Here is an 11791-nt window from a genome sequence, read left to right on the forward strand (position 1 = left end):
ACCCATCCTCACCCACGCATCTATAATTACCAACAACAGTTGCAGTGCAGCCCAAAACCATAAATATGGTGAGTTGGCTGAAACTCAGGGCTCTATTTTTAATCACCATGGATCTGTTAATAACCTTCACAACCTCCTTAAAACAGACCCCAAGTGGAGAGCAGGGGGTGGAAGGACACCCTCAGTTGTGAGATGAACGAGTTAACATGGTTCATCTATCAATGGTCATCAAAAATATCCAGCCATTCTGAGAGAGGCATATCTCAAAATAAACATTTTCCAGCTCAAGCCAGACAAGAACACAGAGCCACAGGATTTCCAACTCAGACTTAGAAATTATAGGGTTTAATTGGGAGGTGTGTCAGGAGCACATCATCCTTGCTTGGACGTTTGACCTGAACTTTGTTCAGCAAGAAAGGAAGTGGTTGAAAGAAGTGTGACATAGTGGAAAGAATAGTCTGAGGAGTCAGACACTCCACGTTTAGCTGGGTAACCTGGAAGAAGATTCTGGATCTCACGGTCTGTCAATTTTTGTCCTCTGTAAAATGGGTATACTAAATATACCTAACAGAAGACTGTTAGAATTAGATGTGACATAAAGATCTTCAAAGTGGGAGTTTTTCATGAGCATAATCATTATAACATCCAATGATAATTCAGGGTTTCTGAAAGATTTGGCCCATGTAACTCATAGTGGTTAATTGTCATGTATCTGAGATGGTTCATAATATTATGAAAAATTTAAAGAGTTAAAAGGTATTTTCCAGTACTCTTCTCCTGTGTAGTTTCTAAAAAGTCATTTCAAAAAGTTGAAGATAATTTAGTGTGTTCTCTATATATTTTTTAATGTCCAAAGATAATGTCTAATTGTTGTACATGGCATCGTGGCAAATTACATTTCTTGTACATTTTAATCAGGAGCAGTCTATTTAATAAGATTGGTAAATGGCATTTTCTCTATCTCAATATTCAGGAAAACAAAACGTAGAAATTCTTTATCTTTGTAAAACTTGATTTCATTTTAAACAGGAACAGAACCTGTTTATTGCAGCCCATTTTCTCCCCTAAATATCACCTACAAAATCCCTGACATGACATCCAGTTCATAATTAAACCTTTCAAGAACTAGTAACACTAGAGCAGTCCATTCCATTTTTGAGGGTCACTGGAATAGTTAAGAATTACTTCCTCTCTTGAGCCAAGAGTGTTCACACTTTCATTTATTGGTGCCATTTTATACTTGGGAACAAAACAGAATGATCACCTTCCTTTATATGATCTGCATGATGGTGCCTCAAATTTCAGCAGGTGAGACCCGGTCTCTATAAGTTTCTCCTCTCTAGGAAAATACCCCTGGTACTCTCACATAGTCATATGAAAACTCTTGATCTCTTGCTCAGTTTGATTGCTGTTTTGCTTTTCTTTTTTTTTTTCTTCTACTTTTTGAGTGCCCCTTTTCTTTCCCTCTCTTTCAAGCTGACTTTGACTCTCTATATGTGGACTGAATCCAAGTGTGTAAGCTACATACATAGGCATTTTCCTTTCAGTTCTCTTGTCTGCATTGGATAATTTTTGTTCCCTAAATTTGCTGATTCATGTCAGGTAATACCAATCTCATTTTGCTTTTGTGTTAATCTAAGTAAGAGTGGGTTGAAAATATTGTGTGAGGCATTCCAAAGTAAAGAAAGAAATTTTTAATTACCTGGTTTTAGGTTTTCTGTGTATGATAATTATCCCTGTGTCCTTGAGGTTAATATATTTATTTGTATATGATCATATGTAAAACCACTAAATGCAAAGTCCTGGATATGCTCTTTTTGCCATTTATTTAATAATAGATATAATATGGTCTTGTACAGGATGATGATAATAGTATAACAACGATTACAGTAGCAACAATAACAGTAGCGATAACATTCAGCGTTCGTTGAAAACTTACTGATCTCTCAGTCTCCATGCTGAAAAAAATTTAATACAAAAAACTGTCTAATAGTTGTTATTATCCCATTTACAGATGAGGAAACTCAAGTCTCTGCATTTGGAAGTAGCCTTGCTTATGGCCCATGGTGAGTAATTAGCCACTGGCATTGTCCTAATCTGAGCCATTCCTGTCTAATACCAAACCAAGCAGCTGAATCTCAGCAGCTACTATTCAGCTCTTTGAAGTCAGGATACATCACACAGAAAAAAAAAAAGAGGAATAGTATAAGGATTCACTAAAGTGTGAACTCAAGCTGTGTCACTAGCACACTTAGCTGGAACAAAGTCAAAGGCACTAGGGGTTAAATATTCCATGGAGAAAATCCAGGGAGGGCTCGGGAAAGAACGAACCAAAGGAAGAGATTTATCTATTTCTCCAAAGCAGAGTTACGCTTCATGACAGGCTCTCAGTGTCAGCCTGTACTTAAGAAATACCCATTTACAGGTCAAGGAAGGATCAGTTGCAATTCCTTTTTATCTGCTGTTTAAATCTCACTTGCCAATGTCCACTGGAAAATCTAGCATGTACTTTGTATGCTACAACACCGGGCCTTTGCAAATTGGGCTTAAAACACGTTGTGACTAAATCAACCTTACTATGATCCAAGATACACCTGGGTTCTTGATAATATTACTTAGTTTACTTTTAAATAATAATAGTAAATTGCTATTTTTGCAAGTGAAAACTTAAAAGAAATTGTTCTCAAATTTCTTTTTCTAACCTAAATACTGCTTTGAGATGCCAAGTCACCTCTTGTTCACATACCAGAGATTTAAATATCTATTTCAACATTGTAAAAATAATATACAGAGGCCCTCCCTGGTGGTGCAGCGGGTTAAAGCACAGCACTAAGAAACTAAAGCTACACAGCATGAGTTCAATCCCCGCCTGCCCAGGAGGTGACCACATGGTGTGGCAGACCTCTCCTGACCCTCCCACTGCTCCTCTCAGTAATGTACTTCAATGATCTGCCTGTTCTGCTCCCCACTCTGTCTGTGGTGAAGCCTCTCACCACCCCTGCACCTCTGGCCTGTACCCCAGGTCTGTATGCATAAATAAATAAATCTTTTAAAAAAAATAATATACAGAAAAGAGGGGCAGAAACTTCTATGATGGTAATTTTTATTTTGATTTTTTCCCATTTTTGCCTCTTTCACATACATTCTTTATCTGATGTGATGTAGTTCAAACAATACAGGTAGAGAGTCCTGCAATTTATGAAATTATTCCCTGTCAGCACTTCCTGTTAGCAGAAAAGGAGGAAAAAATAAGGCTCAGAGAAGAAATGTACCCAAATCTAGACAGTTAGAAAATACTGAAGATTTTTTATCCAGTTCTCTTAAAATCCAGGAAATCATGCACTTCTCAAGCTCAAACAGGGGATGATTTTTGAGCTATTTTGAGGGAAATGGTAACTGACATTTGAAGATACTGTGTCTCTTAGCAACCCTGGGAGTTTCCTGCAGTTCATTTAATCTTCAGCAAGATTCACACTCTGAACCAGTCTGGCTAACACTAAACTATCACCCTGCCAAAGTTTCCAGGGGCCTTGCATGATACTGCACATTTGCTGTTTCTGAGAAGAGAGAGAGGAGATGACTAATGTGCTGTTATCAGTCAAAAATGGATAGGACATCCTTGTCTTTCCCTAGTTCATATCCATAAAGGGAGGGGGGATAATATGAATATCAGGTACTTTTCTTCAAAACTCTCACATGCAGGTGCCATGTTATTCTAAATAATCCTTTATTTTCTGTGCAGCTAAAAATAAAAATAAAAAAAGCTTTTTTAGTAGGTGAAATTTGGACATTTAAGCATGATTCCCCCCCCATGTACTTATTTTATATATTTTATTTTCATACATACTCACTTATCTTTGGGCAAACACAATATAGATAATAAAGATGATTTTTCCTAAAAAGAAAAACTTCAACTGTACTTTTACCATCCTAACTCACCAGTTTTATTTTTCTAGATCTCCGTAAGAGATCTCCATGAGCGTGTTTATACTTGATGCTTCTGTAAATACAGAAGTTTGCTTTGGTGTTTCACTTAGTATCAGGATAAAAGTAATCCTCACACCTTCAGCACACTTTGTAATACATTTTACTGATTCTGAAAATGTAATACTCATGTGCAATAACTGCAGCATGTGTTAATAGAGAAGTCATCCAGTTAAGAACTGCAGGAAAAACTAAAGGTCTATCTAGGTGAGAGTGCTCACTTCCCTAGCCACATGAACAAATTATAGTCTTAGCATAGGTTCATTCATGCCAGAGGATCCTACATATAACAAAAGCACACTCAACAATCAACCAGGAAGCTTTCTTTTCGTCAGTCATAGTGATAGACACTCTAGATATACTGACATGTGGAAGACATGTGTTTTCACTGTCAAGAAATTAAAAATCTAGAGGTGAGGACACATTGAAACTGAACAGGTTACTGGAGAACAGAGGTCTACAGAGCAGTCTGTGGTCTTTAGAAAAGGGAGTAATGAAGCTAGAGACCTTAGAAATTCCCCCCAGGGAAGGAAGGCCTGGAAGGAGTTACTGTGAATATAAGTGTGTGTGTTTTTCTGGAATATTTTTCAAAATAACACTTTTCGGAGCCCTCCCTGGTGGTGCAATGGGTTAAAGCACTGGACTATGAAGCTATTGCAACCGCTGGAACGAGTTCAATCCCCAGCCAGGGAGCTGACCCACATGGCGTGGCAGACCTCTCCTGCCTCCCCTGCTGCTCCCCTCAGCAATGTATTTCAGTACATCTGCCTGTTCTGCTCCCCACTCTGTCTCTGGTGAATCCTCACACCCCCTGCACCTCTGGCCTGTACCCCAGTTCTGTAAGCATAAATAAATCTTTAAAAAAAATAACACTTTCCTCTTCTTTTATCACTGAATTTGTCTCTCTGTACTCTCTCCCCATTGTTTTCTATTCTCTCTTTGGGAAAGATGGCTTTTCTTGGCAGCTTGGTGGAAAATAGTAATGTAAACATTGTTACAGCCCGCCTAAATGCTATTTTTCCTGGCTTCCTGTCTTTCTGGAGGCCATTAAATTGTTTTGTTATTTATTTTTTTAAGTGTTCTTTATCTTTTTTTTTTTTTTGTCTGCTATGAATGTATGGAAAACAAAGACACAGGATGTAAAATAATGCTTGAGGACATGGCCTGGAGACATTATCCACTGTAAATTGCATGTATAATTGCCACACCGATTAGATTATAATGACTGTACTTCCAAAACTGAATTGATTGGTCTTTAGCTTTGAGGCCTTTCACCTTTAGGCTTCAAGAAGAGGAAACTTTAATCTGTTTTTCTCTGACTTGGGATCAGGAGAGATAAAAGATTTATAGTCCAGGTCTATGATTTCCAGCCAGGACACAATTATTCTAAACACAAACAGGTATATTCTTCTTCAGAGCAGTGGCCAGATCACCCAAATATCTGGGAAGACAGGAATGACTAGAGAATGGAGCACGGAAATGTTTTCTTGGTTCTTGTCTTACCCCACTCATTATCAAGCTCTGCTCTCGTGCCCATGGATCCATTTCATGCATGGGAACTGCTGGGTCAAGCTCCTCATTCAAGTGTTTCTTTCCGATGTCTACCCACTCCCATCCCATTCACAAATAAGCAAGTTTCATTTTACATTTCTGGAGAGTTTCTCAAATAGGCAATCAGGAGTTGAGAATAACCCTTTGCTGAGATGCAGTTGTCTTCAAGAGAAAGTGGGTGAAGTACAAACATTGCTATATCACTCTGCCCACCCTTTCACCCTCTTCTCCCTCAAAAGGTAAATGAAATAAATAGTCAGACTTTTACACTGCTGGCAGCTCTAACTGTCACCTGCAGCCTTGACTCCAAAAGGTGCTTGGGACTGTGGGCTTGGGGCGTGCACACTTGATTGTGGACACTTGGAGTGTGGTATGGGCATGTGTAAGTGGCCACACCTGAACCTGCAGACAGAGACTCTAAGGGTGGCATCACACAGGAACAGCTACCATTGTAGAAAATGGCTGTGAGGATGAGGAACTACAGGAGCCAGAACCTGAGACAACCCCAGAGAGAGCCCAAGAAGAAAGTAAAAATCCACCAGGTCCTGGGAGGCTACCAGCTTCCCGCTCCCCGGCCCTCCCGCCTTGCCAGCCCATGGTCTTGCCTCACTACAAATGGTAAGGAAAGAACATTAAAGCCTGAAAAATCCACGGACGGCTCCAGGACTCTTCTACCCAAATTGATAGAGAACCTGCTCTGGGCTCACTGGTGCTGCAACTCCTGAGCAGATTCCTCAACCAATGAGACCTGGAATATTCTCAAACGGAAAGGGACTGCTGTCTTGCTACCATGCCTGGTTCCATGTCCCTCCAAATAACATCCCTGGCTCCAGCCCACTGACACAGGGCCTGCTTTGAGCTAGGTCTCCATCAGAACTTTGGAGGATAAAAGACAGAGACAGGATCCACCTGCGCCCTGTGAGCTGCTTTCTGCTCAAACTAAGACTCCTTCCTGCAGGACTCTTCCCATGCACCATGTGTGCAAACCAGGGATGAAGAATGTACCATCATTTTTCATTCTTATGGATCCTTAACACACATTTTGAGGACTCATTTAAGTCTAGGTTCACTTAATGCCTAAGGGAGACTCCTCAAAAACTTTCCACTCAGCAGATATATTGTGCACACTTATTGAATTATTTGAAATTACCTTGGTTTTACAACTGATGAATCCTATTGTTATCCAGTTGTAACTCATTGCACTATCACTTTATTGTTATATGTTAATGGTCTGGTTGTGTCATTTCTTTGTAATATCTGTCTCACCTGACTATATAGTCTTAATATGATAGTGCATAGTGCATACCACACAGAGCTTACTGTTGGTCATTATCGTTACAGAAGTTCTCAGCAAGAGTGTATGATAGAATTGTGTCTGACTCCAAAACCTTATGCATCTGCGAGGCCGCATGTACAATCATCCCTATTCTCCCTCTGAGAGTCCAGTCCTAAGAGGCCGCTGCATTACCGCCTGCTGAATCACTCCTAACAGGGGTATGTCTACAAACAGTGCATGCTTCCAGCTCTCCAGAGTCCAGGCCTGGCCTCTCCTGGCTTGAGAAGCAGCTGAGGAAGTCTGTGTGCCTTGTCACCAAGGTTGCTCACATGAACCAGCAAAGACCACAGAGCTGCTCCTTGCCAGCCCCTGTGGGCCCTGGGCCTGGGAACAGGGTGTACAGAGAGGTGAGGGGCCACATGCAAAACAGTACAGGAAAAGGCAGTTAAGATGATCCAGGGACTGGGGGAGGCTGAATGAGAAGCTAGACCATAAGAATCTCACAACCCCCCAAAATGGTGATATATATGACCCCCAACTTGATCTTTAAAAAAAAAAAAAAAAAAGAGGCAAAAGGAAGAATTGGAAATAGTCACATAGCCACTATCCCCCAGAGTATTAAAACTAGAGGGAAGCCATTTAAACCTACAGCATTTAGTTAAAGAAAACAGAAATGGCAAGCTATGAAGCAATACAGCTATTGCTTTTACAATAGCTTAGTTAAGAGTATATTATTTATTATTTATATCCTATGTCCAAAGAAAGGCTTTGAAGCTGCACTTTAAAGTGAAAACTAATTGGGGAAAACCAAAGCAGACCATGCTGAAGTGGGCTGGGCGTTTCAGTCCTTGGAGGGGTAACCCATATTGTTCCCTAATATGCAGGTCCATACCCCTGCCTACCGTGACACTGTAATAAAGGCTGGAGAGTAGTTCCTCCAGTCTCATTTACAAATGAGGAATCTGAGGCCCAGGAGAGGGAACAGAATATTCTAAAAAGCACAGCTAATGTATTACTCCAGTCACACAAGGGAAAGAGAAACCACAGGAGTGACACAGTAAATTCCAAGCAGAGAATTGGCTGCACAGGTGATGGGGAAAGGGACCAGTGAGGCAATCCAAGATTCCCAATAACAGAATGCTAGTGACTTGGGGCTGGTGAGGAAAAGGGAAGAGGGAGCTTAGTTGATACTCCACGCAGAAGCTGGCAGACCTGTCCTGTGGAGACAGCACCTTCGATGCCAGGGATGATGCTTGAGTAGAGAGGGAGAAGGAGAAATAGCCTGACATTTCCCTTGCTCTGCCCTTCAATCCCCTCCTACTACTCACCCCAGCAGGAAATGGGCAGGTACAGTAGGTTGGAGAGTGTGGCACAGAGCAGAGCCTGGGGACAGCAAGGAGAGTGTGAGGACTCAGGCTGGGACTGCTCCATCCTGTATTGGATAATCAGTTCTGGGGCACACACCTGGGCAAAGCTAACTCCTCCAGGAAAACACTATCTTTTGGTGGCCCGCATCAGAGAAGCTGGCTTTCCTGTCCAAACTCTGGACTTGGGGCATATTTTGCAAGTGGATGCATTTCTGACAAGTTTCCCAGTCAGGGAAAATCTCACTAATCATGGAACCCTATTATCAACCTTTCCGAATGGCAAATATTTTATTTGTTTGACTTCCCATATACTGGATTATTTGCATTTTTTTTCCTATGTGAGGGGGCCCTCCTGGAAATACAGGTGTCCTAAAGTTATCAATTTAGAGAAGAAACATTGCCAAGAAGTAGCGTATAGATGTTACACTCTTAGCCCCTTAAAAAAGGCATCCATATTTACCTAACATTCTTACCATTTAAAGTTCAATCTAGAAAAAGCAAAAAAAAACATGAACGTGTTCTGCACACGCAACTTCAAGACACAGATTACAGCCTCTAAAACGTTCAAATATAGGAGACGTTCAAATATATATCCGCTGCCACTTTCTAAGGACTCCAGGTTGGTCAACCCACTCACCACAGGCACTAACCAATCAGAAGGCTGGCGCGAGGCAAAGCCACTACCGCTACTGTATATCCGGAGTTAACCCTGTTAGTGCTGAGTTTCCGGGAGCTCTGGGGGTGAAAAGGGCTGCAGCAACTTGCTAATTAATCCAGAGGTATTTCATTAGCTTGATAATCATTATGGCTGTAGGTGCGTTCTGAGTGAATAGTAATACTGCCACAAGGCTCCTGAAACAAGGTGCTTGCTCACAGAAGGCAAAGTCCATCAGGCATCTCTCATCCCCCATAGTGGTCCTAGCTGTTAGTATTGAGCTGGGCTGGGTACCTCCACTTTCTGACTCCAGATCAGTGATATCTTTACCATGTGCTCCAGTCTCAGCTGCACATACAGTGCCAGGCATACAGGTGAATGTCATAGGGCACAAAACTGACCACCGTTACTAGTGGAATACATGACATGTCATGAAGCTCTTCCTGTCTCAAGGCTAAGAACAGGGGATTTTTTCTTGTTCCATGATCATCCAGAAAAAGCAGAACCTTTGCTCAGACAGGGCAAGTATGTCACAAAGTTCTGCTTTCACTGTGTGTTCGGTGGAAATGATTAAGCAAGTGAGTAGTAAGAGATTCCTCTCTGTGTTTCCTCTGTTTCCTATCACTGGGTTCTGCCGTGGACCTCTGCAAACGCAGGCCACCAGTGCACACAGCGATGCTTTGCACTGATAACCCCAGAATGCCTCACCTATCTGTCATCATGACTTATCCACACAGAATGTTGCTGAAGGGGCCACTTCCTGGATATATATGTAGGTGTGAAGATACATGTGTGAGTGTGTGTGTGCGCAGGGCTAACCTTGAGGAGTTATTGTTTGACAGCAGTGACTGAGGAAGTTCTGCCCTTGGGCTGTGAGCTCTGGATTAGATTCAGGAAACCACTATCCCCAAGATGTGAACAACTGTCTTTCACTGAGCCCTTGCTCTGAACTTACTCTGAGTATAAACAATTTACATCTCAGAGTGTAATCAGAAGTTCCATGAGCTCTCATTCATTTTCTGCACTTTCTAGGTGAGCAAACTGGGCAATTGTTCTCAGCCCTTCTGGGTCTTTTGGGGGTAACCATACTGCCCACCCCCAAGCCTTTCTAGATGAACATTTGGCTGGTTGAGCTTTAGATTGGAAGTTGATAGGTCTGTCAGAGCATCAAACTTTGCTGTGGTTTTCTGGTTCCCTAGGGCATTTTCTAAAACTACTAATATTGGGGCCTCTCCCAGATCATTAGGCCAGACTTGTTAAGGATGCAACCTGGGCATTGGTTTTATTGTGTTTTTTGTTCTCCAGGTGCTTCTAACAAACAGCTAGGCAGGAGTGGTTGCTTTGAATTTTCTCTTGACTTTGTCTAGGGAAGGTTATTTACCTTGCACTGCCTTCCCTGGGAAAGAGTTTTTGAAGTAGTAGCAGCCCATCTCCCAGACACAGGAGCTTGAGCACAGGAAATAGAAATCAGTTGTTAGAGCCCCAGGTACTGGCCATGTGACTGTGGGCAAGCACTTAACTTTTCTTGGCCATAGGCAATAACTCAACTTAAATTGTGAGCATAATCAAGATAACTCAACTAGTGTTTAGGTCTGACATACCATAAATGCTTACCATACTAATTCTTCTTTTAATCAAATCTGTGTATAACTTCAGCAAGTCTATTCAGTAGTCAATGAACATTCATACAAACACACTAGGGTGCACTGGGTCTTTAGCTATTTTTTGAAGCCTTACCTCTTTTTGGGCCTGGAGTGGTTAAGATGCTAAGATGCACTTCAGGACATTAAGCAGGAAGAGGTCTGACATACCATAGATGCTAAGATGCACTTCAGGACATTAAGCAGGAAGAGGTCTGACATACCATAAATGCTGTTATTATTGTCAGAGTCCTGAGTCCTTGGAAGTTCTGTCTACTCAAGATAGACGTGATTGATTGCAATGAACTGTGGTCCTTAGAAATAGAAATGTTGCCTAAATTAAGTTGGGGGGGGCAGAATCAAAAAGTATGGACCTAGGGGGCTTAAATCCACGAGATGTTTTCCAAAAGCAGAAAAGAGTTATCAGATCGATTTCTTCAAGCAGAGTTGTCAGAAACCAAACTAATGATTTACCAGTTTCCCTGGCTGTTGAGCAAGCCCGGTGAAGTTCTGTAGATGTCCCTTACATGCTTAAATACAGAGACTTCTTGTAGAGTAGACTCACTTCATCTGAAGGCCACCCCTAAACCTAGAATGGAGGATGCACCTAAGGCTTTGTGTTGGCTGCAAGGCAAGAAGGCTCCAGCAGCTCAGGAATGAAGACTAACCCATGGCCTGAATTCACCACGAGCTGGTACTCGAAGCTTCCCAGGCATGTGTCTCCACTGGCTGCCAGCTCGTGACTAAGACACAAAGCGGAAGCCAGCTCTTTGCTCTGGCTGTTCAGAGTTGTGGTGGTGCAATCACCCAGCCCCACTAGAAGAAGCAGCTGGACTCTGCCTACTTGGAAGCCAATTCTGTGTAACTTTCAGAAGAAAGAAAAATAATTTTTACAAGTTTGAACATAGAGGGGAGAAACTTAGATATCTCTCTGTTTTCTTTCTGTGAAGGGCAAATACATTTGTTTCCAGCACAGAAATTTACTTGGCTGCCTTTGGAAAGTGGAGGCTTCCCCTGGGGTTTTGTTCTCCTCATTGCAGGACTATGTCAAGTTCCTGGTGAATGGTTCTGAGGCATCTCAGGGCAATCAGACACGGCTGGTTCAGGGTCTGGACCCGGACTGGTCGTCTGAGGCATGCATTCAACAGCTCTCACAGAGTGGCATCCATACTCACAGGGAAAATGAAAGCCAATCCAAGAATAAGAAACTTGGAGTCCAAGATCCATACTAATTCTTCTTTTAATCAAATCTGTGTATAACTTCAGCAAGTCTATTCAGTAGTCAATGAACATTCATACAAACACACTAGGGTGCACT

The sequence above is a fragment of the Condylura cristata genome, unplaced genomic scaffold, assembly GCF_000260355.1.
Source record: "Condylura cristata isolate star-nosed mole 26May11 unplaced genomic scaffold, ConCri1.0 scaffold00011, whole genome shotgun sequence".
NCBI lineage: Eukaryota > Metazoa > Chordata > Mammalia > Eulipotyphla > Talpidae > Condylura > Condylura cristata.